Source organism: Chiloscyllium plagiosum, unplaced genomic scaffold, assembly GCF_037043375.1.
Source record: "Chiloscyllium plagiosum isolate Xiang-an unplaced genomic scaffold, Cpla_swu_hap1 HiC_scaffold_7, whole genome shotgun sequence".
NCBI lineage: Eukaryota > Metazoa > Chordata > Chondrichthyes > Orectolobiformes > Hemiscylliidae > Chiloscyllium > Chiloscyllium plagiosum.
In genome coordinates this window covers 98902819-98930653 of record NW_028270145.1, presented here as the reverse complement: position 1 = coordinate 98930653, position 27835 = coordinate 98902819, and the positions used below count along the sequence as shown (strand labels likewise).

The window sequence follows — 27835 nt, the reverse complement described above, 5'->3', positions numbered from 1 at the left end:
CACTTCCTCTGACAGCTCATTCCATAAACGCACCACCCTCTGTGTGAAAAAGTTGCCCCCGGGTTCCTGTTTTATCTGTCCCCTCTCACCCTAAACCTTTGCCCTCTAGTTCTGGACTCCCCCACCCCAGGGAAAAGACCTTGTCTATTTATCCTATCCATGTCCCTCATGATTTTATAAACCTCTATAAGGTCACCTCTCAGCCTCCAACGCTCTAGGGAAAACAGCCTCAACCTATTCAGCCTCTCCCCATAGTTCAAACCCTCCATCTCTGGCAGCATCCTTGTAAATCTTTTCTGAACTCTTTCAAGTTTCACAACATACTTCCGATAGGAAGGAGACCAGAATTTCATGCAATATTCCAACAGTGGCCTAACTAATGTCCTGCGTACAGCCATAAGATGACCTCCCAACTCCTGAACTCAATACTCTGACCAATAAAGGAAAGCATACTAAATGCCTTCTTCACTATCCTATCTACCTGCGACTCCACTTTCAAAGAGCTATGAACCTGCACTCCAAGATCTCTTTGTTCAGCAACACTCCCTAGGACATTACCATTAAGTGTATAAGTCCAGCTAAGATTTGCTTTCCCAAAATGCAGCACCTCGCATTTCTCTGAATTAAACTCCATCCGCCACTTCTCAGGCCATTGGGCCATCTAGTCAAGATCCTGTTGTATTCTGAGGTATCCCTCTTCACTGTCCACTGCACCTCCAATTTTGGTGTCATCTGCAAACTTACTAAATTTACCGCTTATGCTCATATCCAAATCATTTATATAAATGACGAAATGTAGTGGACCCAGTACCTTGTGGCACTCCACTGGTCACAGGCCTCCAGTCTGAAAAACAACCCTCCACCACCACCCTCTGTCTTCTACCTTTGAGCCAGTTCTGTATCCAAATGGTGCAGTCTCCCTGTATTCCATGAGATCTAACTTTGTTAAACAGTCTCCCATGGGGAATCTTGTCAAACATCTTAATGAAGTCCATATAGATCACGTTTACTGCTCTGTCCTCACCAATCCTTTTGTTACCTACTGGATGGTTTGATTTAAGGTTCAAGTCCTCCACGCTGTACTGAGGTTCGAGTTTTCTGTGTTTAAGTGAGCTTCAAGTTCTCTGTGTCTATTGGGATTCGAGTTTTCTGTGTTGAAGTGGAATTCGGGTTCTCTGCGTTTGGGTGGGATTCAAGCCCCTGTGAGGAGTAAAGTGAGACAGGGGTTAAAGTCCCTGAGTGGTGAAATTTGAGGCTCTTGTTCTGGGGTAAGAGATTGGCTTGGACTGTGGCACCATGTGGTCCGCTGCGAGGGCTTTCTCTTTTTATATGTGTAATTCCAATGAGAGGATGCAAACAACAAATGATAAAGAGTTGAAATTAAGGCTGAACTACTTGGGTTGGAAAGGGAAAGTTTCAACGTAAATTGTGCCATGCTGAGATTGTTGTTTAAAAATGTTGGTTTGTTAAAATACTGGTTCAGAAAATCCTTTTAAGTAACTGTTTTGCCTTGTTTGAATCAGGATCTCAATTCAGTGTGTTTTGTGGGCTATGTAATGGTGTAGATTTTGTTTTCACATTGAAATTGTTCAGCATTATGTCCTTTTTAAATTTATAAAGCTTGTAACCTTAAAACAAATTGATTGAGTGCTTTTTGCCCGAGTTGTTTGAAAATATACAATGCCTGCTTCAAAAAATCATTTGGGTCAGTGGTCATGCTGTGGCCAAATGAAAGTATTGCATGAAAATATCTTTGCTGCTGCTATGTTTTTAATACAGAGTGTTCACAAAAAGAAGAGTGCATTTTGAGTTTGATGTTTTGTTAAGATTTTAGAGAATATTAGAACTTGATGCTGAGCTGTTTCAGTTCTGTTAGTTATTGGTAAGACTTCATAGCCCCCCTTCATATTTCAAATTCAAAGAATGTTGAGATCTCTATCCAAGCTGCCACTCTAATTCTGGCTGTTTTATTTGGGAAGTTTTGTTTGGAGAATGTATTTTAAAATATTCAGCATTGGTTTCCAACAAATATTTGGGATTTAAATCTGAATTGAAACTGCCTCTTCAATTGCTAAAGCACAGGAAACATTTTATTGTTTTCTTGCTGTTCCAGACTTTTGAAATACTTATCCTGACAGCCACCACATTCGCCAAGTATCAATTTGTTAAAAGAAAATAATTTTTGAATAACTTGAATGGGGTCCCCCGAGAGTTTGATTTTAGGATTGTTGTTTATAATTGACTGAATTGTTTAGGCAGTACAATTTAGATGTTTATGGATTGTATAAAACCTGATAACGGATGGGTGGCATTATGGCTCAGTGGCCATGCTAAATTGTCCATAGTGTTAGGTGCATTAGTCAGAGAGAGTTGGGTTACTCTTCGGAGGGTTGGTGTGAACCTGTTGGGCCGAAGGGCCTGTTTCTACACTGTAGGGAATCTAATTTAATCATAAGTAGTGAACAGAGTAACAGAGTTCAAGAATTGAAAATATATTGAAATAAGCAGACACAATTTAGTGTAGTTAAATGTGCAACTGTCTTCATACTGATAATCACCTTGGCAAGAAAGGAATGAGAAAGGAAATGCAAAGATACTTTCAGCAGCTAACATCTTCTCTCGGGTTTCTCCATTCATAGGTAAAGCATGCCTTCGGACCATCACCCACCCCACCACTACCTGATCCAACGGATTCCATCAGCTCTCCAGTCATGAGCATGAAAAGTGAAGTTAACGACAGTGAAGAGGAGGTAGGTACGTTTGTTGTCAGTGGCTTTCCTACGGACATTAACCTAAATGAGCTTTACCTTGTCTTTCGATCATTTAAGTGATATGAAGGTTCACTGATCAAGCTAACATCACAACAGCCAGTTCACTTTGTTACATTGAACAGCAGAGCGGGAGCAGAAGCAGCAAAGAATGCTGCATTCACCTAACCTGCAGTTGCAGCTGCTGCATGAACAGATGCGCTGGTATCCTCAGCTGAAGCATCTCTGTAAGGGCGGAAGTCTTGTCAGTTTTGTGAAACATTTAACTGCCCTTATCCAAGAATTCAGATTTCTCTGTGGAGTGATGTACAAGGATAGATTGAATTTTTGTATTCAGGATGGACTATACTGAAGGGGATTTTGGAGAACTGGTTCATTTCCACTTGACTTGGAGGGGATGGACTGATCACTAAGAACTGTGGATTTAAGAACTTAACTTGATTTTTTTTGCACATGGAGGAATTCTTCAAACTGTAATTACTATAATCGACTTGTAATTTTTGTTGTTATAATCATTGTGTGCTGTGTGTCAATAACGTGCTGAAATACTGGCTGTCAGAGTCTTATGAAAGCTGGTAATGCCATTTGTTATCATGAAATGATAAAAGGAGGGAATGAGAATGTGTATGGGATATAAGCAGGCAGGGAAAAAGTTAAGTTCTGAGTTTTGTAAGGCAGGAGGTTCAGCTGAGTGCAAGCAGGTTAAGAGTTAAGTTCTGAGTTTTGTGTAACAAGAGGATCAGCTGAGCATGACTCAGATCAGATAAGAACTTACAGTTAACAATGGGGTGCCGGAGGCAAGGGTAATGGGTTAACAAGGTGGAAAAGCAGTTATTATGTAGAGCCATTTAACAATATTGGAAGCATTCAGTATGTTAGTCAAGAAGGTGAAAAATGTTTATTATGTGAAGTCCGTTATTCATAATGTAACAGTAGATGGCTTAATCTTTACTATTGACACTTGCTGATTGTAACAGTCACCCAAATATTATGTATGTTGCCTTAACTGGATGCTCCTCCCTGTAAAATGACTATATAGTTCACTGAGAAACTGCTGTTCCAGAGAAGACAATGAACTCATGTCCCTGGGCAGTCGTTTTCTCTCCTTTCAGGGTCTGGAATAAAGATGGAGGTAAAACTGCACAGTGTCTCTGAGCACTTTGCTTCACCTGAGAGGGTGGGGGTGGGGTGGGGGAGAGGGAAACAGAACGACAATACCAGGACCTTACCATTAAGTGTATAAGTCCTAACCTGATTTGCCTTTCCCAAATACAGCACCTCACATTTATCTAAATTAAACCCATCTTCTGCAAAGTCAGCTATCATAATGTTTTTGCACTCACATGTATTTTATAGCTGAACTTACTTTCTGAGCCCTCACTTATTTCAGTTCTTAATTGGAGGCTGGCAGTGTCTGTCTACTTCACATTTCATTCTTAGCATTTGCTGACCTCAGCTCTGACTTCCAGCAGCTACATAATTTGCATTGGTTTTGTAAAAAGAGGGCCAGGCAGGCAGATTGTGATATTGGACAGCATTGTATGGTTAATCTATCAGTCAGACTGATGCCATCATGTGACATGTGCATCACATGCCACACCAACATCATACCTGCAACATGTGCCAGCAGTTCCCACAGTAAACCTACCATATATGTTAATTGTGCTGTGTGAATGACAAGGGGGTGCAGTCCTTAACGTTATAAAGGGAGACTTTAAGCAGGGATACTACCATAAGCAGTCAAGATTTAAAATGTCAAAGGATAATTTTTAGATTTATATACCTTGAGAAAATATGTGAATTTTATAATTATGGACAAATGTTAATATTCGACAAATAGCTTTTCAAGGTCTACGAGAGAGATCAGAAGTAGTAATCAAGTTAGTGGGAGATTGGCACTAGGTAGAAATATTCATTTAACAAGCCAGTGCAGGCAAGATGGGCTGAGGGTCCTCCTTCTGCACAAGAACAATTCTCAATAGACTAGAATAGAATAGAATAGCCTTTATTGTCAAGGTTAGAGTGGTGCTGGAAAAGCACAGCAGGTCAGACAGCATCCGAGGAGCAGGAAAATTAATGTTTCAGGCAAGAGACCTTCATCAGGAATGAGGCAGTGAGCCTCCGGGGTGGGGAGATAAATCGGAGGTGTGGGGGTGGGGGAAAGGTGGGAGGGGTGGGAGGGGAGGTGGTGGGGCTGAGGAGAAGGTAGCTAAGAGTACGATAGGCAATAGGTGGATGGAAGTGGGGATGAAGGTGATAGGTCGGAGAGGAGGGTGGAGCAGATAGGTGGGAAGGAAGATTGGCTGTATGACAGGTCATGAGGATGGTGTTGAGCTGGAAGGTTGGAACTGGGGTAAGGTGGGGGGAGGGTAAATGAGGAAACTTTTGAAGTCCACATTGATGCCCTGGGGTTGAAGTGTTCTGAGGCAGAAGATGAGGCGTTCTTCCTCCAGGTGTCTGGTGGTGAGGGAGCAGCAATGGAGGAGGCCCAGGACCTGCATGTCCTTGGCAGAGTGGGAGGGTGAGTTGAAATGTTCAGCTATGGGGTGCGGGTGTTCCAGACATGTTCCCTAAAGCGATCTCCGAGAAGGTGTCCTGTCTCTCCAATGTAAAGGAGACCGCATCGGGAGCAACGGATACAATAAATAACATTTGTGGAAGTGCAGGTGAACCTTTGATGGATGTGGAAGGCTCCTTTGGGGCCTTGGATGGAGGTGGGATGGAAGGTGTGGAAGCAGATTTTGCAACTCCTGCAGTGAGAGAAGAAGGTGCTAGGATGGGAGGGTGGATTGTTGGGGGACGTAGACCTGACTAGGTAGTCACAGAGGGAACGGTCTTTGCAGAAAGTGGATAGGTGTGGGTAGGGAAACATATCCCTGGTGGTGGGGTCCGTTTGAAGGTGGCAGAAATGTCGGCGGATGATGCAGTTTATGCGGAGGTTGATAGGGTGGAAAATGAGGACCCTGGGAGTTTTGTCCTTGGAGGGGTGAGGTTTGAGGGCGGAAGTGCGGGTTGTGGATGAGATGTGTTGGAGGGCATCTTCAACCATGTGGGAGGGGAAATTACAATATTTAAAGAAGGAGGCTGTCTGGTGTATTCTGTGGTGGAACTGGTCCTCCTTGGAGCAGATACAGCGGAGGCGAAGGAATTGGGAATACATTTTGTCATGTGCACTCTCAAATGAATGAAAAGTTCATAATGCCTCCTCTTGGCACCACCTTAAGTACAGGGTACCTAGATACTTTAACTATTGTTACAGAATTGAAATAGTTAAAAAAGAAAGACTAGCATGGGAATACAGAGTTTAAAAGTTCAGAATAAGAACAAAAAGTATCTTTAAAACACTCAAATAATAGTCTTTTTTCACTGAGTCCATGTCCGCCTGTGTTCAGAACATGAGGCCACACTACTCCACACACTGGCCTCTATTCAGGACCTGTCCCCCAGGGCTGGCCTTTGCTCACTCTGCTCCAGCTGCAGCTCCAGTCGCAAATAGGCTTGCGCTCGCTCTGCTCCTACTCTGGGCTCCCAGCTTGGCCTGCACTCACTCTTCTCCCCGTTTTGGGTTCCCCGCTTGTCCTGCATTCACACCACTCCCCACTCTGGGCTCCAGTATCCGGCCATTCCATTCCCTCCAGGCAAGGGGGGAAGAAAAACTGCAGCAAGAGTCATAAAAAGAGAAAAGAAAAGGAGCTTGCGAGCAGAGGAGCTCCAGCTGAAGGATCTCACACTGTCGCCATCTTAACTGGCATGTTAATACACTGTTAAGAGTCTAATTGTACTTTATTCAGCAATTATAATGTTCATAAAGGCTAAGCATCTGAAAGTCCTCATCAATTTGACTGACTTGCACATATTTGCCTATGGGAGCAGGATGCACCATCCATGGTCAACTAAGGAAGCTAATGCTGCAATTTCTAATGTAGATAGGAAATTGTTGAATGAGCGAGATCCAGTTGGTACAGGTTTAAAGTTTTCTGCAAAAGAAGGAAATGTGAAGTAAGAGAAAGCTTTTCACACAGCAAGTAGTCAGGCTCTGGAATGCACTGCCTGGAATTCTAATGTTCAATTAAGGTATTTATTTTTTTTAATAGAAACTTCATGCAGTGGTACAGGGAAAGGACATTAAAGAAATTGGCATTAAGTTAAAGTGTTTGTCCACGGGGCAGTGGGGTTGCTTTGTGTGTGTGTTCCTCCCCCTCACCTCCATCCAAGGCCCTAAAGGAGCCTTCCACATCCATCAGAATTTTACCTACACTTCCACATATGTCATTTACTGTATCCGTTGCTTCCAATGTAATGTTTCGACACTGGGAAGACAGGACGCCTATTTGTGTAATGCTTCAGAGAATATCTCTGGGGCATACGCACGAAGCAAACCCACCGCCTCATGGCCAAACACTTAAACTCCCCCTCCCATTCAGCCAAGAACATGCAGGTCCTGAGCCTCCTCAATCACCAAACCCCAACCACCTGACACCTAGAGGAAGAACACCTCATCTTCCTCCTTGGGACCATCCAACCACACAGGATTAATGTGGACTTCACCAGTTTCCTCATTTCCCCTCCCCCACCTTATCCCAGATTTAACCTTCTAACTCGGCACCGCCCTCATGACCTATCCTACCTGTCCATCTTCCTTCCCACCTATCCGCTCCACCCTCCTCTCCAGCCTATCACCATTACCCCCACCTTCATCTACCTACCGCACTCTCACCTACCTTTCCCCCAGCCTCACCCTCCCTCCCATTTATCTCCTATTCAATCTCGAGTCATTTCTGTCATTCAATTAGATCATAACTGTTCTGTGTAATTTTCACCACTGATAATGCTATTAATTGTTATTCACTGAGTCTCCCCCAATTAAACTAAGTGTCCTTTTAATCTGAACTTGCTACATACAGGGATTAAAGAATGACTTTTAAAATCATTTTTCTTCTCATTTGTTTCCATTTACCAACTTCCTGCCTACCCTTCTTTATTTGCGACTGAGGAGTTTACTGTCTTTGTTTATCAGCATGGATCTTTTGGCTCATGAGTCCATTGCTGGATGACCAAGTGGTTCTTCATGATATTTTGTATTGTCCAGCTATTCAACCTGGGAAGGCATCTAAATCAAACTTGTTACACTTCTCTCCCCCACAGACATAAACACACATCCCTTTAGCAGAGTTTTCCAATGAATGATCTGGAATCAGTTACCTTGCTTCATTTCCACCTTTTATGCTCTTTCTATCAGCTTATGTTCAGCTAACTAAGCTTCGCTGGAAGATTGAACCTAGAACCTTAGTATTTTCTCTGGACAAAATCCATATTATGCCTTTGGGAGCACAAACTGATGACAACGAAAGATCATTCCATTCTTCTTTGTTTTCCCTTCATTTAATTTTAGTTTCATTGTTGAACCACATACCTCAGATTAACAGAAGTTCAAAGATGTTCCAATTAAGAGCAGAGTTGAATTGCAGTCATATTTACTAGGAATGGAGCCAGGCAGCACAGAACCAAACAAATTTCTGATCTGCTGTTAGAAGGACAGGCAATCACTTTTGCTTTGGTACAGAGAATCTATGTTGCCAGTTGTGTGAGGATGGTGCACCTGCTGTTAATCAAGGAACACCAGTTTCCATTTGTAGGGTCAGATAAAATACTCAGTCACATCAGACGAGAAAGATTTACCCCCTTCTGTTTCCCAAAAGAGCAATGAGAAACACTTGTTTCCTCAGATACGGCTTCACTGAATTATTTTAACATTCAACGATTATCTGACTGCTTTTGCATGGACAACACAGAACTTTGTTTTTCGTCAGCTTACTACAGACTGAACATGTGGTCTTACACCTCCATATTCAGTCGGTCACAGCCTCTGTGGTCATGATGAAATGGTCATGATAAAAATTTTGTTTCCTCAATTTCTTTCTCTTGCAGCATATTAAGGGTGATTACCAGTCAGGAGATTGGCAAGTCCCAGACTTTGGCAAACTGAAGTGGAGATTTTTTTAATTCATACTTATTCACAGGATGAGGGTGCCGCTTGCCAAACCAGCATTCAATGCCCATCCCTAATTGCCCAGAAAGCAGATAGAATCAACCACATTACTCTGGGTCTAGAGTTACATGTAGGCCAGACTGGGTAAGGATGGCAGTTTCTTTCCCTAAAGGACATTACTGAACCGGATGGGTTTTTCCAACAATTGACAATGAATTCACGATCATCATTAGACTCTTACTTCTAGATTCTGGTAGGAATGTTCAGTTACTAAGCTACATATAAACCAAGGCGGTGTCATCACCATGCATCTGTATAGATCAGAGTTAAGAATCTTGCACCACTTTAACACCATGACCATCTTTACTTGCACTGTGTAAAGTTGTGTTGCTGAGATTGTCAACTGGGTCGACAGCGATATCCTTAAGTATTGAAAAAAATAGCTGAAATACGTTGATTCTTCTGCAGTCTATGATTTGATTTGCTCTATCCCAAGCTGTATTCACACTATATATTCAGTTTTCTCTCAGATTCCACTGAAGCCAGATTCAATCAGTTTTATTCCAGATTCCATCGGGATCTGATTGATTACAAGCCACCTAACATTTTTTTGCCTGAATGAAAAGTTTGCAAAGCTCCCTCTACCTAAGTGTAACTGCAGCATTTGTTGTGCAAGTGAAGATTTGTATAGCATTTCAGTGGCTAAATGAAATAAGTATTGTTAAGTCAGCATTTAAAAAGATTAACATATGCAAAAATTCCCTTTCTGTAATGAACCTTACGAAGAAAATACATTGACTTGATTCAATGGCTCTGCTATTAGGAAAAATATACCATGCATCTACTGGAAATATCTCAGAACATTTTTCAAAGTAATATTGAAAAAACATCACAGATTTTAAAAATACTGCAGTAAGTAATGTGCATTAGTCTGATTGCAGCTCCTCCTAACCTCTAAGCTTTTCACTGTATTTGATTAGTAGAAAATGCAGGTTGGCTACTTCATCCCATTAGACAAGCACTCATGTTATATCTTCTCACTAGATTACATTTGCATTAAAATTATTAATCATTCTAAATGCCGCTGTAATCACATTTCAATTTTCTATAACATTACTTATTTTTAAAAAGAGTTAAAAATAACCCCGAATTATTCTACTTTTATCAATAAATTATAATCATGCATGATGCCTAATTGTGACTTAGACATTGGGAAACATGTTTTGCTCAGCAGCAGTTTGCTGTCTGAAAACATTCTAATAAACTAATGTAACCTTTTAAATTCAATGTGATCGTTGGCACATTTTGAAGTGTTTTTTTTCTTTTGCTCTTTGCAAACAATGTGCGACTAAATGCTTTCCATTTTTAAAGCGTAATGACTTCCAATTCATAGAACATAGAACATAGAAGAATACAGCGCAGTACAGGCCCTTTGGCCCTCGATGTTGCGCCGATCCAAGCCCACCTAACCTACACTAGCCCACTATCCTCCATATGCCTATCCAATGCCCGTTTAAATGCCCATAATGAGGGAGAGTCCAACACTGCTACTGGCAGGGCATTCCATGAACTCACGACTCGCTGAGTAAAGAACCTACCCCTAACATCTGTCCTATACCTACCACCCCTTAATTTAAAGCTATGCCCCCTCGTAATAGCTGACTCCATACGTGGAAAAAGGTTCTCACGGTCAACCCTATCTAAACCCCTAATCATCTTGTACACCTCTATCAAGTCACCCCTAAACCTTCTTTTCTCCAATGAAAACAACCCCAAGTGCCTCAGCCTTTCCTCATACGATCTTCCTACCATACCAGGCAACATCCTGGTAAACCTCCTCTGCACCCGTTCCAGTGCCTCTACATCCTTCCTATAGTATGGCGACCAAAACTGCACACAATACTCCAGATGCGGCCGCACCAGAGTCTTATACAACTGCAACATGACCTCAGGACTCCGGAACTCAATTCCTCTACCAATAAAAGCCATTACGCCATATGCTTTCTTCACCGCACTATTTACCTGGGTGGCAACTTTCAAAGATCTGTGTACATGGACACCAAGATCCCTCTGCTCATCCACACTACCAAGTATCCGACCATTAGCCCAGTACCCCATCTTTTTGTTACTCTTACCAAAGTGAATCACCTCACACTTAGCTACATTGAACTCCATTTGCCAACCTTCTGCCCAGTTCTGCAGCTTATCTATATCCCGCAGTAACCTGCTACATCCTTCCTCACTGTCAACAACTCCTCCGACTTTCGTATCATCCGCAAACTTGCTCACCCAACCTTCTAGCCCCTCCTCCAGATCATTTATAAAAATGACAAACAGCAATGGTCCCAAAACAGATCCTTGCGGAACACCGCTAGTAACGGCACTCCAAGATGAACCTTTACCATTAACTACTACCCTCTGTCTTCTTCCAGCCAGCCAATTCCTAATCCAAACCTCCAACTCACCCTCAATGCCATACCTCCGTATTTTTTGAAGTAGCCTACCATGGGGAACCTTATCAAACGCCTTACTAAAGGCGTTTGATAAGAGGCAAGATAGCTCAGAGGCAAGATAGCTCAGATGAACTTCAGAGCACCCATCAGATTTAGAATGTACCTTAATTCTTAACTTCAAATGAGCACCCCAACTGCTCAAGCAAGAGATATCCATTGTCCCTGACCAGTCTTCCTAATGGCCTTCCTGTTCAGATTACTGAACCCATGCTAATTAGCAATAAACTCTGAGCAATTTTGTGCCCGCATCTTTTCGGAATTGGTTTGAAAATAATTGTCCAAACAAACTGCACTGACAATCCACAAAAGTGACTTGGGACAGAACAGGGATTAAGTTGGATTAGCACCACAGATTGAGCAGAGAATGAATGTTGCTCATCAATTACAAACTCAAAAAAACATTGGAGCAACGTCATAGGGAGGGCCTGGATTTGCTCCTTTGGGGCAGGAAAAATAGATTATGTTCATTCACTTAAAATGTGGGCATCACTGGATCGGCCTGCATTTATTGCTGATCCATAGCTGCCCTTGAGAAGGTGGCGATGCACTGCTTTCTTGAACCACTGCAGTCCACGTGCTGTGGGTTGACCCAGGAAGCCATTAGGGAGGGAGTTCCAGGATGTTGGCCCAACGACGATGAAAGAATGGTGACATATTTCCAGGTCAGGATGGTGAGTGGCCTGGCAGGGAGCTGGCAGGAAGTGACTGCTGATGGGCACTGTATCAGAGTACCAAAACCACCTCTGGAGGGGAGCAACAACTCATGGGGAATTTCAAAGCAGCACCCCATTATACTGGATACAAAAAGAAATTCACCATCCAAATAAGGTCTGCAAGCAGGTGTGGCAACTGGAGGGACAGGCTGATCCTATTTGACTTGAGAACATCTGGCTATATTGGAAGCTAAGTAAGAGAGAAGATGATTCAACATGAAGGTGCCCCATTTTTAATGTAAAATTCAATTCAGTCATCAGGTCAGTAGTGTGGGGATGTAACCCAGCCATGCAGGGTACTGGACCTGCCATAGACCAAATTCCCAGAAGCTAATCTAGCCCCAGTCTCCAGAGAGAATCTGGAAAGATTTAGCTGGCCTTCTTCACCTGGCAGAAACTGAGAGAAAGTGAGGACTGCAGATGCTGGAGAGTCCCAGATCCAACTCTCCAATTTGGCACCGCCCTCTTGACCTATCCTATCTGCCCATTTTCCTTACACCTATCCGCTCCACCCTCCTCACTGACCTATCACTATCACCCCCCACCTGCATCCACCTACTGCCTTCCCAGCTACCTTCCCCCCACTCTACGCTCATCCACCTATTTATCTCTTAGCCCCCATCCCCCCCACATTCCTGATGAAGGGCTTATGCCCAAAACATCGACTCTCCTGCTCATCGGATGCTGCCTGACCTGTTGTGTTTTTCTAGCATCACACCTTTCAATTCTTCTTCAACTGGCCTCAATTAGACTCCTAATGAGTCTGAAATAAAAACTGACAATGCCACAAGATCCTTTGAGAGAGGAACAGAGTTAAAGTTTCAGGTTGATGACGTGATATCAGAGTCCAGCTTTGGAAACAAGCTGGAGCTGGGGAACCATCAGAAGAGGGTATTTTTATCTCCCGCTTGCCTCCAAAATCTATCCCATGGTTTTTGGCTTTCCTATGCTAATGAATGAGAACTAAATGCTGGTCTTTAGCAAGGAGCAGTAGAATGCCATATGAAAGTGCTAACTGTGTAACAAGACAAAGAGTATCCATGAATTGCCAAAAAACAATTGTGGTGTGCAAAGAAGAAAAGATGGGTGGCACGGTGGCACAGTGGTTAGCACTGCTGCCTCACAGCGCCAGAGACCCAGGTTCAGTTCCCACCTTGGGCAACTGTCTGTGAGGAGTTTGCAAATTCTTCCCGTGTCTGCGTGGGTTTCCTCTGGGTGCTCCAGTTTCCTCCCACAGTCCAAAGCTGTGCAGGTTAGGTGAATTGGCCATGCTAAATTGCCCGTAATGTTAGATGAAGGGGTAAATGTAGGGGAATGGGTCTGGGTGGGTTGCTCTTAGGAGGGGCGGTGTGGACTTGTTGGGCCGAAGGGCCTGTTTCCACACTGTAAGTAATCTAACCTAAATAATAAAAAGGCCAAGAACTGGCTTGATGAAAACAGAAATTGCTGGAAAGTCTCAGCAGGCCTGGCAGCATCTGTGGAGAGAAATTAGAGTTGATGTTCTGGGTCCAGTGAACCTGCTTCAGAACTGGGAGAGTTCATGTACAGAATTAGATCAGTTTAGCTAACTTAAAATTTCAACCAGTATTATTAGGAATAGACGTGTGAGAAAGCCTGATAATAAGTTATGGGGATGTTATGGAGAGGAAGACGTTTTAATATCATTAAGTAGTAAGGCAGATGAATTGCATATTGTTTACAGTCCAAGAGCATAGACAGAGCAAAAAAAACTGGCTCAAATTAGGGACTGAATACATCTTAGGATGCTGAATTAACCAGATGTCCTGTCCATTGATAGTCAATAAAAAAAAAATAGAAATCAGGTTCCCCTGAATGCTTTCAACTGCTGTGTGTTTTGGAAGTTGATTTTCAATTTAAATATCGCGATTAACATGTTGTCACCAATACATTGTGTAGGCATGGTTTGGAGATGCCGATGTTGGACTGGGGTGTACAAAATCACACAACACCAGATTATAGTCCAACAGGTTTAATTGGAAGCACTAGCTTTCGAAGCGCAAAACACAAATACAGGTTGTCGGTGGCTTTTTATAGGCCAGAAGCTTTTTCCTTTGTAGCCTGGAGTTAGGGCTGTTGTTACGTGGTAGATATTGTAGGAGCAGCAGTAACCTCTAAAACTTTATGTTTCAAACTTGTAATTTCAAAAAGGCAGCTGGTTTCAATACATTGGGAGTCATGTGACTAAGCCTCCTGGAGGAGGAGAAACAGTTGCCCTCATGATAAAAGTTTGCCTTACAGATAGCCAGACGTACATTGTCCATTCTAGGATTAAGAGGAAAGTCATTAACACACCTTCTCATAAGGATGGGTGGAACTTGCAATTCTATATATAATGGTTTTCTCGTGGAGACAATCATTGCTGCAGTAGATATAAAAACAAAATGTGCTAGAGCAACTCTGTGGGTCTGACAACATCAATGGAGAGGAGAGGAAAATAGAGTTAACAATTTGAATCCAATGACTTTCCTTCAGAATGCATAAATGATTTAGTCTTGAATGTAGAAAGGTTCATCAGCACATTCACAAATTATAACAAAAATTGATGGTGTGGCAAATAGTGAGGATAGGCTTAGATTACAGAAGAATATAGACGGGCTGGTCAGATGGGCTGATCAGTGGCAAATAATTCAATATGAATAAGTGTGAGGAGATGCCATAGGGCAGGACAAAGAAGGAGAGGGAACATATGAGGAACAGTAGGACCCTGGCAGGATCTGAGGGACCTTGGCTTACATGTGTATCTGTCCCTTAAGGTAGATGCTATGCTTAAGATGGCAAATGGAATACTTGCCTTTATTAGCCAAGATAGAGCTTTACAGCAAAAAGGTTATGCTGGAACTGTATAAAATGTTGGCTAGGCCACAGCTAGATTACTGTGTGCAGCCCTGGAATCTACATTACAGGAGCAATATGTTTACACTGGAGAAGGTGCACAGGAGATTTACAAGGATGCTTCCTGGGCTGGAGAGTTTCAATTATGAAGAGAGATTGGATTGAGTAGGTTGTTTTCCTTAGAGCAGACATAAATGATTTTGTCTTGACTTCGTGATACAACTCAAGAGGGGGCCATTTGGTGCATTATGTATGTGTCAGCTCTTTGTATTAGCTATCCAATTAGTACCACTCATCCTAGTTTTCCCAACAGCTCTGTTAGTTGATGCCACCACCATGCCAATTATCCAGTTATTAGTATGAAGGTAATTATCCAATTTCACAGTCATAGAGTCATACAGCAAAGAAAATGACCCTTGTTCCAACTAGTGCACATTAACTATGTTCCCAAACCAAAGCAGTCCAACATGTCTGTGTTTGGAACATATCCCTGCAAACCCTCCCTATCCATGTACTTATCCAAATGCCTTTTAAACATTGTAACTGCTTCCTCTGGCAGTTCATTCCGTGCACAAACCACTCTCTGTGTAAAAACATTGCCCCTTGCGTCCTTTTTAAATCTCTCTCCTCTTACTTTAAAAATATGCCGCTAATTTTGAACTCCCCCGAGGGTAAAGACCCTTGCTCTTCACTTTATCTATGCCGCTAATGATTGTACAAACATGTATTAGGTCACCCTCCTATGCTCCAGTGAAACCTCCTATGCCCTAGCCTATCCGGCCTTTCTTTCTAACTCAAACCCTCCATGCCTGGCAGCATCCTGGTAAATCTTTTCTGAATCCTCTCCAATTTAATAATATCCTCCCTGTAGCAGGGTGACCAGAACTGCACACAGGTGATATCCAAATGGAGAGGCCTTACCAATGTCCTGTACAACCTCAACATGATTAGATTAGATTAGATTAGATTACAGTGTGGAAACAGGCGCTTCGGCCCAACCAGTCCACACCGACCCGCCGAAGCGAAACCCACCCATACCCCTACATTTACCCCTTACCTCACACTACAGGCAATTTAGTATGGCCAATTCACCTGACCCTGCACATCTTTGAATGGTGGGAGGAAACCGGAGCACCCGGAGGAAACCCACGCAGACACGGGGAGAACGTGCAAACTCCACACAGTCAGTCGCCTGAGGTGGGAATTGAACCCGGGTCTCTGGTGCTGTGAGGCAGCAGTGCTAACCAATGTGCCACCGTGCCGCCCTAATGATGTCCCGACTTCTGTACTCAAAGGTCTGAGCAATAAAGGCAAGTGTGCTAAGTGCCTTCTTAATTATCCTGTCTACATGTTATGCAAATTTCAAAGAATTGTGTACCTGAACCCCTTGGTCTCTCTGTTCTACAACACTACCAGAGACTCTACCCTAATTGCATGAGTCCTGCCCTGATTTGTTTTCCCAAATACAATACCTTGCATTTATCCAAATTAAACTGCATCTGCCACTCCCCACCCCATTGACCCAGTTGATCAAGATCTATTTGTAATCTAAGATAACCTTCTTCACCATTCACTATACCAACAATTTTTGTGTCATCTGCAAACTTACAAATTAAGCTTCCTAAATTCTCATCCAAATCCTTTATATAAATGATAAACAAAAATGAACTTAGTACTGATCCCTGTACTGGACACCATTGGTCACAGGCCTCCAGTCCAAAAACAACCCTCCACCACCATCCTCTGTCTCCTACAGTCGAGCCAACTGTCAAATTCATCCTGGATCCCATGCTATTTAACTTTACCAATTAGTCTACTCTATGGAACTTTGGCAAAAGCTTTACTAAATCCTTTTGAACATGACCATAATACCTGCTTCTACCAGCATTTATGATGTTAAAATTGCAGCGAGTGAACATACATACTTTAAAAAAAGCTTAAATTAATGGGACAAGTAATACTCTTAAACTGTCCATGTGTTTAACATTGCCTGCCTCACACATGGTTCTCCAAGGAGAAAGGTGCACAGAAGGGTGTCCCTTCACGCATCAGAAGTTGACTCCATGCTATTCTAATATCCCACAGCTCAATCAGCTGCATCACCCTCAATAGCCTCAGTGGTCTCAACTGTCATTGACTCTGTTGTAGCTGGTTCCATGAAGAAGACAACTATCTCCCTCTGAATGACTCGAATGGTTTGGGCCAATTCGTTTCATTTGGGTACCACCTTGTCCTGCAAGACAGAGGGGAGAATGTCAGGTATTGTGTAGTACTGTGCTTAGTTCGATGTGTTTGACATAGTTGACTAGCTGGAGGTATCCGGAGGCACTAAAAAATGAGCAGCCATCACTCAAAATACAAGTAGTAAACACAGGAGAAAAGTACTTGTGATTGAAGACTAAGCACAAATGAAGCAGTTCAGAAGATTCAGGTGAGAGGAGAAGAATGGGAAGCTGACAGGACCAGAGCATGGAGAGTGAAGCTGCTGGGCCGAGGCGGGAGACAGTTGCAAGGCTGCTGGGTCAAAGCAAGGGAGCACGTCTGTCAGGTGAGAAGGGCAGCCGAATGAAGCCCCGAAGCAAGCGGGGTGCAGGTTAATGAGACTGGCGGGCCAGGAAATGAAGTGAGACTGAAATGGGAAAAGATAGGCTGGGGGTGGCACAGTAGCTCAGTGGTTAGCACTGCTGCCTTACAGCACCAGGGTCCCAAGTTCAATTCCAGCCTCAGACGATTGTCTGTGTGGAGTTTGCACATTCTCCCCGTGTCTGCATGGATTTCCTCTGGGTGCTCTGGTTTCCTCCCACAGTCCAAAGATGTGCAGGTCAGGTGAATTGGCCATGTTAAATTGCCCATAGTGGTAGGTGCATTAGTCAAAGGGAAATGGGTCTGGGTGGGTTACTCTTCAGAGGGTCAGTGTGGACTGGTTGGGCCAAGGGGCCTGTTTCCACGCTGTAGGGAATCTAAAAAAAGAGAGCAGAACATTTTTAATCCTGTCAGTAATAAAATATTCTGCTCACTAGGAAGGATGAAAACGTTAAATTACTGAGGTAATGCATTCTTTACAAATGGGTTTTGAGTCTCTAACGTAAGGCTTCAGAGGTTCAGGAGCTACAACATGTGAAGAAAATGTAGTGCATGCTGTTGTAATGAACATTGAAATAACTCCACAGAGTACTTTATCCCATCATCAAGTCACCTTTGATTTGCACATGTACTCTAGTATTGCCTGTTCAGAATCAGCTGTCAGAATGCCAGAATCACTGACTCTCCTCTTCTTATCTGTCAACCAGTGATTCCTGATTGCACCAGATTAACAGCCCCAATCAGGGAACTCATATTCTATGAGATCTAACTGGCTGACCTCATTAAAATCACTTCAAACACTGTGTCAATTGGATAATTTAATTCTGAAAAATTATATGTTATCACATTTCAAATATTCTCAAATGCTATAAATTAATTGAGGTGTCGTGACTGTGCTACAGATAACGTGCAACTGTTTGGCAGTGATCTTACCAGTCTTCAGAATGCATTTTGGGATGATGGCTTTTTGTGTGTAGAAGTATGGCAGGTTTTTGGAAAAACATTTATTGCAAACTTATTCCTGTTACCTTGTGTCAAGTTAAACACTCTGGTAGCTGGGAAATTGAGGTTTTTCTTTTGTGATATGACTTTATGCTTCAAGTAGATATGATTAAAATCTTCTAATTCCACATCTATGTGTGTCCAAATGCCCTATATGTCACACAAGCCAAAACATAGCCCTCAAAAAGGAGATAGCCTAGTTCTGCCATTTGAGATGGAATTAAGAGTCAATGATGATGATGAATCCATTATTAATTGTCAGGAAAAACCCATCTGGTTCACTAATATCCTTGAGGGAAGGAAACTGCCATCCTTACCTGGTCTGGCCTTCATGTGACTCCAGGCAAACAGCAATATGATTGACTCTAACTGCCCTCTGGGATGACCTACTTTGCGATGCCCTCATCTTGTGAATGAAAAAAAAACTTCAAGAGGAATTCTCAAAAGAAAGATAATATTTTGATCACTGCTTGCAGCAATGGTAGGTATGCAAAAAAGAGGTGGAATATCTATGGTTAGCTATGAATGCTGCTGACCAGGGAGTCTGTTGTTTGGCATGGTGAATTGAGCACATATGAGAATGGTGACTGGGAGATATCATGAGAAGATACATTCACATACATTCACTAACCACATAAAGTGATCTGGCTTCCTACGGCACTTTTGCTTTGTCCTTATGTCCAGATTCAGGAAGCTAACCTTCTGTAGTGATTGATACAAGGGCCACATGAATCGCATTGATTATTAGATCCTTGATTGCTGCTGTTAACCTGGGCCAATCAGGATGCCCTGACTAACAGATGTACACAGGAGATGGTGGGCGCCGCAGGGAGTGGAGTGCATTATTTCACCCTCCAACTCTATTTTGATTTAGTCCCTACCCTCCCCTTCACTGTTTTGATCACACAACACTGCCCTCTGATGTGAAGGGCAGTGTTTGTCACTGGCCACCCAGGTGTTTTCCTATCTTCCTGGTGGTGGAATTTGAATAAAGATTCGTGCACTTTGTGTCTTTCATTGTGTCTCACACCTGCACACACACACCATGGGTGCTGGGGAAAAAATAAGCACGACCGCACTTTGGTGGTAGTGTGGGGGTTAAAAAAGAAAAAAATAAAATAAACAGGAGATTCCCTACCCTCCCAAAAAAAAAATACACAGGAGGGAGCACTTTGTGTCTTTCACTGAAAAAAGAAAAAGAAAAGGAAAAAAAAAAGGGAATGTCTTGATCACACAGCATTGCCCTTTTGTGAAGGGCAGTGTTTGTCACCGGCCACCCGGGTGTTTGCCTATTGTGAGTGTATGTGTAAGGACTCTCCTTGAAGGGGACTATCCCTGAAAACAAAAAAAAAGAAAAAAAAATACACAGGAGATAAGCACTTTGTGTCTTTCACTGTGTCTCACACCTGCACACACACACACCATGGGTGCTGGGGAAAAAATAAGCACTACCGCAGTTAGGCGGTAGTGTGGGGGTTAATAAAAAAAAGAGAAAAAAAAATTTTAAAAATAAAAAAATACACAGGAGATAACACCCTGGAGTTGTTCAGGGAGAGGTGGGCGCCGCAGGGAGTGGAGTGCATTATTTCTCCCTCCAACTCTATTTTGATTTAGTCCCTACGCTCCCCTTCACTGTTTTGATCACACAGCACTGCCCTTTGATGTGAAGGGCAGTGTTTGTCACTGGCCACCCGGGTGTTTTCCTATCTTCCTGGTGGTGGAAATTTAATAAAGATTCGTGCACTTTGTGTCTTTCACTGTGTCTCACACCTGCGCACACACACCCTGGGTGCTGGGGGAAAAAATAAGCACTACCGCACTTAGGTGGTAGTGTGGGGGTTAAACAAAAAAAAATACACAGGAGATAAGCAATTTGTGTCTTTCACTGTGTCTCACACCTGCACACACACACCATGGGTGCTGGAGAAAAAATAAGCACTATCGCAGTTAGGCGGTAGTGTGGGGGTTAATAAAAAAAAGAGAAAAAAATAAAAAAAATTAAAAATACACAGGAGATAACACCCTGGAGTTGTTCAGGGAGAGGTGGGCGCTGCAGGGAGTGGAGTGCATTATTTCCCCCTCCAACTCTATTTTGATTTAATCCCTGCCCTCCCCTTCACTGTTTGATCACACAGCATTGCCCTTTTGAGAAGGGCACTGCTTGTCACTGGCCACTCGGGTGTTTTCCTGTCTTCCTGGTGGTGGAAATTTGAATAAAGATTCGTGCACTTTGTGTCTCTCACTGTGTCTCACACCTGCACACACACACCCTGGGTGCTGGGGAAAAAATAAGCACTACCGCACTTAGGTGGTAGTGTGGGGGTGAAATTTATATTAAAAATAAAAGGACAAAAAAAACAAGAATGTTTCCCTAAAAAAAAATGCACAGGAGATAACACCCTGGAGTTGTTCAGGGAGAGGTGGGCGCCGCAGGGAGTGGAGTGCATTATTTCCCCCTCCAACTCTATTTTGATTTAGTCCCTACCCTCCCTTTCACTGTTTTGATCACACAGCATTGACCTTTGATGTGAAGGGCAGTGTTTGTCACTGCCACTCGGGTGTTTTCCTGTCTTCCTGGTGGTGGAAACTGAATAAAGATTTGTGCACCTTGTGTCTTTCACTGTGTATCACACCTGCACACACACACCATGGGTGCTGGGAAAAAATAAGCACTACCGCGGTTAGGCAGTAGTGTGGGGGTTTAAGGGGAAAAAAACCAGGAGATCACACAAAAAAAAGAAAAAAAAAGAATTTAAAAAAACAGGGGCGAAGGGCACTGCTTGTCACTGGCCACTTGGGTGTTTGCCTATTGTGAGAGTTGGATCAGTGTGAGTGTGTGTGTACGTACATGCAAGGACTCTCCTCCTTGAAGGGGAAAAAAATATACACAGGAGATAACACCCTGGAGTTGTTCAGGGAGAGGTGGGTGCCACAGGGAGTGGAGTGCATTATTCCCCCCTCCAACTCTATTTTGATTTAATCCCTGCCCTCCCCTTCACTGTTTGATCACACAGCATTACCTTTTGTGAAGGGCAGTGCTTGTCACTGGCCACTCGGGTGTTTTCCCTTCTTCCTGGTGGTGGAAATTGAATAAAGATTCGTGCACTTTGTGTCTCTCACTGTCTCACACCTACACACAAAAAAAATACACAGGAGATTCAGAGTGTCTCTTCATTCTAGAAACTGAGCTGGCTGGTTAAAGTCGACATACTATACACATGTAAATAAAGGGCGACTTGGAGACAGTGTACCAGTGTCTGTGCAGTTAATTTACCTTCCTAGGAATTGGTTATAAATCCCTTCTGCAGGTGGGTGTTGAGGAGTTTCTGGCAACCCCTATGGACCTTTGGCAACTCTCTTCCTGCACAACTACATCACAGGTACCTCCAACACAAAATCCATCTTTATAGACCTCGGTGTCTATCTTGGTCTTCACCTTGCATTTACATTGCAACAATAACATGAAGTGGAGCTTCCCCATAAGGTGTAACTTGTCTTTCTGAAGAATATGCTTCTGGCTAGCTGAACCACCTGGTTTGCACCACAGGCCTTCAGAATAAAAAAACACAGCAGGCTGCTCGTTCCAATGCAAGATGGCAGCAGGGGGTAGGGCTCCTGTACCAAAGCTCATCCACTGTAATTGCTTTTCTTTTGCTTTCTTTTCTTTTCTCTCGTCATTCTTTTGCTTAAGTATCTTGTACTGGGCTTGGACCTCGAGCAATCTCAAGACCAGTCCAGGACACATACCTTGGGTGGGATTACTGCCCACCTTGTGAGGGCCCAGGTCTGGATCTCCAGCTGTCTCAGTTCGGAACAGGGCGTGGACCTTGGGTGAGCCCAGCGCAGAGGGGTGGGCCCAGCACAGACCTCGAGTGAGCCCTTACTTACTTTTCCAGAGCAAGCACAGGACCTGAAATTAGCAGCTGCTCCATCGGCAGAGGCGACATTGATAAGGTTGACCCAGCCGCAAAAGATAGCGCCTGAGGTATAGTGACCCTGTTGTTGGTTAGGCGTGGTGCAGGCGGTGGCAAGGCAGTGGCAGAGGAGTATCGGCCCAGCGGCAAAGATGGTGCCTGAGGGTTGGCGATTTTGATGTTGGTTGGGTCTGGTGTAGGTGGCAATGCAGTGGCAGAGAGATGGCAGCGCAGGCAGCATTAATGGTGATGAGCTGGCTTAGAACTGTGGGACTCCCTTCAAGCTATATCTTTCTTTTTTTCCCTCATTCTTAAATGATTCTACATGATGGCTGTATCGTGGTGACAAATTAAAGCTTTCCGTTGTATTTTATTGCATTCTTATATAAAATACACATGACAATAAAATCAAAATCAAGTAAAATTAAAATCAAATCATTCAGATAAAATAGGTAAATAACGTTTAGACCATAAGACCATAAGTTTGCATGTTACCAATCCCAATCTCAATGGGTGTGGGTGATTGTACACCCCAACTGTCACATCTGAATATCAGGGATAACAAATTTCTAATATAGCTTTGTTCTATATGTTGTGTTCAAGTGTACATACCTCAGCTGGATATCCTAAAATAGATTATTTGAGATATCAATTTGTAAGGCACATTACACACAAGGCCACAACAAAGTTATTTAGAAAGCAGGCTACAATTGCTTTTGTTGAGACTATCTTAATTTTCTTTATTATTATCGTTCTTTAACAATTCTTCCTGAGAAGGTACACATGAAATTGTGACTGCATTTGCACAGAATATATCCTACAATTGACGTTGACTGTATTAGATACACATCCTCTGAGTTTTATAAAAATGGAAGAAAAAAACCATTATTAGTTCCTAACTGCAATTCTTTTCCCTAGCCAGAAGAGCAGAAATGTTGTCAGGAAAATGTTCTGCAATCACAGTGACCTTTACATTTCCCGAAGTTTTCTTCCTCTGAAGAAAGGACACATGATGCAGCTTGTAACCGGAGATCCATCGAAGTTCATAAAATGCGTCAAAGGGATAGAGTAGAAAGTCCATGAATGGAATGTGTTTAAAATAACCCCAATCCATCTTTGTTTATTATCTAATAAAGAATGTGTAACCAGTTAATCAATCACAGATATCATACACAGCCTAATGTTTAGCAGACCTTGTGGATTTACTTTCTCTTGGCTGTTCATTAATTTGAAGAATGGCATTTTCCGAAAGATCTGAAACGGTTTTATTACCTCAGCAAGGGGTACGTTTGGGGTCTACCTGACATCACTGCACTGCAGTGATAAAAGGGGATTAGGTGAAGTCAAAGGACTAGTTGGCAACAGATCAATTACATTTCATATTAATCCTATTGGGCAGTGGCTTTACACCAATGCAAAGTGTTCAGAAATCGATACTTCTGTCTGAATAGTGAATCAAGGCATTTCAATTTGTCACTTCAGTCCTTTCATTAATAATATCCAGCTTAAAGGAGACAATAATAATGAGGGTGGCATGGTGGCTCAGTGGTTAGCAGTCTTGCCTCACAGCACTAGGAACCTGGGTTCAATTCCAGTACTGGGTAGCTGTTTGTGTAAAATTTGTATGTTTTCCTTGTGTCTGCATGGGTTTCTGCCAGGTGCTCTGGTTTCCTCCCACAGTCCGAAAATGTGAGGATTAGATGGATTGGCCGTGCTAAATTAATGTTGAGAAGATGCAGGCTTTGGTGGATTAGTATTGGTAAATACAAAGTTCTGGGAGTAGCGGTCTGGGTGGGATATGCTTCAAAGAGTTGGTACAGACTTGATGGACTGAATAGCCTCCTTCTGCACAATAGGTGCTATCGCTCATCAATCTTGACAAAATATATAATCATCAATTATGGATGTTTGAATGGGAAAAGAACAATCACCAGAAATGTTCATGGCCAGTATCATATTTCTAATAGTTCTTTAATGCTTATTTCACACAACATACTTACAATACTGATTAGTTGTCACTGTTGAGACATGAAGAAGGTTTTATTTCATAATATCATAACATATGGCATAGCCTATTAACGTTAAGCCACAAGCTAAATGATATTGAATTTGCAGATCACATATATAGGTTAAGGTAAGTATGAGGACAAGTTTTCTTACACTGACTTCCAGTGTTTAATTTACTTGAGTCATTCGATATTGGGCACAACCTTTGCCAAGTGCTTACAACTCTCCTGATTCTATTTTGGCAGTGGGTTTTTCTCACTCTTCACATTTTTATGCCCCTTTGGCTTGATTATCAAAACTGCAAAGGTGTAAAGTCACTTTGATGGAATATAAACAAATAAATGAATAGCTTGGAACAAGATTTCTATAAATGATGGATTCAAAGACAAACTGCACTATGGTACCGGTATGTTTCCATGTTTCACTATGGTATCTTTAATCTCATCAGTTTGTCTAATAATACTTTTCTATTTATGGTGATGGTACTTAATTGCTCCCCTGTATTCTCTCATTAATGGAATCTTTGAAGTATGTTCAACTGTAAAGCCGAGTGCAAGATATTCGTTTAACTCCTCTGCCATTTCCTTGTTTCTTAAAACTGTCTCTCCAAATTCATTTCTTAGGGGCCCATGTCCACTTTGATATCTTCCTTTATATGCATTTAAAAAAGCTATTATTGTGAGTTTTTATATTCCTCATTTGTACAGCAAACTTAATCAACCAGCACTCTTCATAAACCAGCAACAATTATATACCTCAAATACCGTGATCTACTGCGATGGCCGGGTATTAATGCTATAAATAAAGCATAACAGTGATCTGTATACCACTGCATTACGTTTCTATTACTGACTGTGTGTTTTCACATTGATTTTAGGAGGTGTGTTGATGTTTTCCTGTTTTTTTTTAAAGGGATGTTGATGTTTCGGTCAGGGTTTACTTGGTCAGGGTTTACTGCGGTTAAGCATGCCTCTTGATGATCCGGAATATTCCATCAGCTGGCACACTTCTGGTCCCATCGGTAATGGTTAGTACAAAGTCTGCTGTACTTTATTTTCTGCATCTTTATTAGCTTTTCAGTGCCTCTTTGCTGACTCTGAATTGATCCCTGTCTTTGAGGGCTACTTCTGACTTTGGCCTCCCTTTCTGGTAGGTTTATCCTTCCCTTAAAATCTTTCCTCCTTACTGATATTTATTTTTGCTGAGAGTCATGAATTACCTCCTTAAATGTCTGCTACTCCTTGCTTACTGCCATTCTTGCTGATCCAACTGCAAAGTTCACTTTAGCTAAGTTTATCCTTATTGCATTGTAATTCGTTTTGTTTAAGTGAAACACAGTTGGTTCCAACCCATGGTTCTCACTCTCGAACTGAATATTATATTCTATCATATTTTGATCACTACTTCCTAGAGGATTGCTTACTCTGAGATCATATATTAAATATTACCCATTACGGTCTGCTTCCTGGTTGGCTCCCCTTCCACTCCAAGTTTCTTAGCATGTCAGATGAAATAGCCTGAACCCAGGTACCAAGCAGGCACGGTGGCATAGTGGTTAGCACTGCTGCCTCACAGCGCCAGAGACCCGGGTCCAATTCCTGCCTCAGGCAACTATCTGTGTGGAGTTTGCACATTCTCCCTGTGTTTGCGTGGGTTTCCTCTGGGTGCTCTGGATTCCTCCCACAGTCCAAAGATGTGCTGTTTAGGTGAATTGGCCATGCTAAATTGCCCGTTGTGTAAGGTCAAGGGGTAAATGTAGGGGAACAAGTCTGGGTGGGTTGCTCTTCGGAGGGTTGGTGTGGACTTGTTGGGCTGAAGGGCCTGCTTGACTCTGCAGAGAATCTAATCTAAACCCAGCTTTCAGGACTCTTGATCCTGGCCACAGAGAAACTGTGTTTATTCCCCTGACTGTACTATCCCCAATTACAATTACATTTCTCTTTTCTCCCCTCTCTTGAATGGCTACCTACACCATGGTGCTATAGTCAGCTTGCTCGTCCTCCCTACAGCCCCGCTGTGATCCACACAGGGAGCAAGCATCTCAAACCTGTTAGATAAGTTCAAGGGCTAAAGCTCCTTTAGCACCACCTCCTGGATCCCTCTACCTGCCTCTCTGACAGTTACACTCTCCTGTCCCTGACCACTGACTGAATTCGAGGTAGTTAACCTAAAGAGTAAATCTGCCTCCAGAAACACAGCATCCAGATAACTCTTCCCCTCCCCGATATGTGACAGTGTATGAAGCTCAGACTCCAGCCCATCAACGCTGAGCTGGAATTTGTCAAGCAAGTAACACTTGCTACAAATGTGACCACTATGAACTATAATCCACCAGCCCCACATAATGCAGGTATAACATATCACTTGGCTCACCATCTTTGATTTTTAAAAATTTCCTACTGGTCTTTTAGTTTGTAAACTGTATTTCTATTAACCTTCAAACTAAATGTAATCTGCAACAGATTGTCAAATTAATAGCTATTCCCAACAATGAGCTCGCAGTTTATCTATGATGTCACTCTTTCTTTTGTGCTGTGTCCATTACCCTGGGCTTCAATTTATCCTACCAAAAAAAACTTGCAACCTATGAGCCAAAAAAGCAAGCAATGAGCACCTGTTCCCATCTTCACCGAATTCCCAAACTGCCTTCAAAATCCCCAAACTACATATTAACTAGGGCTGAGTCTTTCCTTCCCAAATGTGTGAAGCTGTGTGAAATGTCTGAATTGTAAGTCCACTTTATATTTCTTCTTTTATTTTTCACTTATATCAGGGATAACAAAAATAATAAACAGTAGTCTGAGAGAGATGTAAAACGGGCTACTATTCATTATCGGAGATAGTAAAGGACCGCAGATGCTGGAAGTCAGAGTCAACAAAATGAGAAGCTGGAAAAATGCAGCAGGTCAGACAGCATCGGAGAGCAGCAAAGTCAACATTTCGGGTCAGGATCCTTCATCTGGACTATTCATTATTGCCTAAGAGAAAGTGAGGACTGCAAATGCTGGAGATCAGAGTCGAAAAGTCTAGCGCTGGAAAAACACAGCAGGTCAGGCAGCATCCAAGGAGCAGGAGAGTCGACATTTCAGCCATAAGCCCTTCATCAGGAATGGCTTAAGATGAAGGGCTTATGCCTGAAACGTTGACTCTCCTGTTCCTCGGATGCTGCCTGATGATATGTGCTTTTCCAGCGTCACACTTTTCAACATTATTCATTATTGTCTTTTTGCCTTTATTGCTCGAAGTCAGAATTACACCCAAAGCCTTCATAAGAATATATTTGTTAAATCTGTACTGAAAACAAAACATGCTGGAAATCACAGCGGGTCAGGCAGCATCCGTGGAGAGAGAGCAAGCTAACATTTTAAGTCTAGATGACTCTTCATCAGAGCTGACGTGAAGTAAGGCGGGGGCACCATTTATACAATAGTTAGGGATGGGGTGGTCGAGCACTGGGGAGAAAGGGTTATTTTAACACAGCATCCCACTTGCA

At 42.6% G+C, this 27835-nt stretch overlaps 1 long non-coding RNA gene across 1 annotated transcript; it reads left to right on the top strand.

The window, feature by feature from the left end:
• Positions 1–2720: 2720 nt before the first annotated feature.
• Positions 2721–27320, top strand: LOC148149672 (uncharacterized). The gene is made up of 3 exons (XR_015757555.1): positions 2721–2750; positions 25255–25369; positions 27116–27320. It is a non-coding gene; the product is annotated as an uncharacterized LOC148149672 (long non-coding RNA).
• The last annotated feature ends 515 nt before the right edge of the window (positions 27321–27835 follow it).